The following is a 730-nucleotide window of genomic DNA, read 5'->3' as shown; positions in this document are numbered from 1 at the left end:
GTTTAAAGAGGAAACCAGCAACAGTCTTCACCAACTCCAGAGTCTGATCAACCATCCCAACACACAACACATGAAACAACTACACAACACTGTCAGACAGCTGGAGGAGGACAACGAGGAGATGCGACAGGAGCTGAGGAGAGTGAGACAGGAGCTGGTCACAAGAGAACAACACTACATCATCATTGAGAGACAGACGGACGAGATGAGGAGACAATTAAACACACTCATACAACACAACAAACACAACACCTCATCCACTGAGAACACAGCACAACATCAGCCTGAAGTCAACACACTGTCACAGAGCATCTCTACTGCTGAGGAGACACAACGTCTGCAAGACATCCTCCCATCAACACAGAGCACATCTACTGAGAGGAACAGCACAAACACAACACAGCATGGACAGAACATCGGCACACAAAGAAAGAGCATCTCTTCTACTACAATCACACAAACATTTAATTCACAAGACAACAGGAGGAAGAAGAGCAGCGTCAGACAGAGCAATCCACTCACAACAACTTCACCCAACAGCACCAACAGAGAAGAGAGGAGAAAAGAGAACATCGTCATCCTGTGTGACTCCAACGGTCATCACCTCCATCAGAGACGACTGTTTCCAGGAAGAAACGTGAAGAAGTTTTGGTGTCCCACCTCCCAGTCTGCACTGAATCTACTGAGAGAAGATGTGCTGGGCGCACCAACACACATCATACTCCACACT

Source organism: Triplophysa dalaica, chromosome 22, assembly GCF_015846415.1.
Source record: "Triplophysa dalaica isolate WHDGS20190420 chromosome 22, ASM1584641v1, whole genome shotgun sequence".
NCBI classification, from domain to species: domain Eukaryota; kingdom Metazoa; phylum Chordata; class Actinopteri; order Cypriniformes; family Nemacheilidae; genus Triplophysa; species Triplophysa dalaica.
This window is presented reverse-complemented; position numbering follows the sequence as displayed.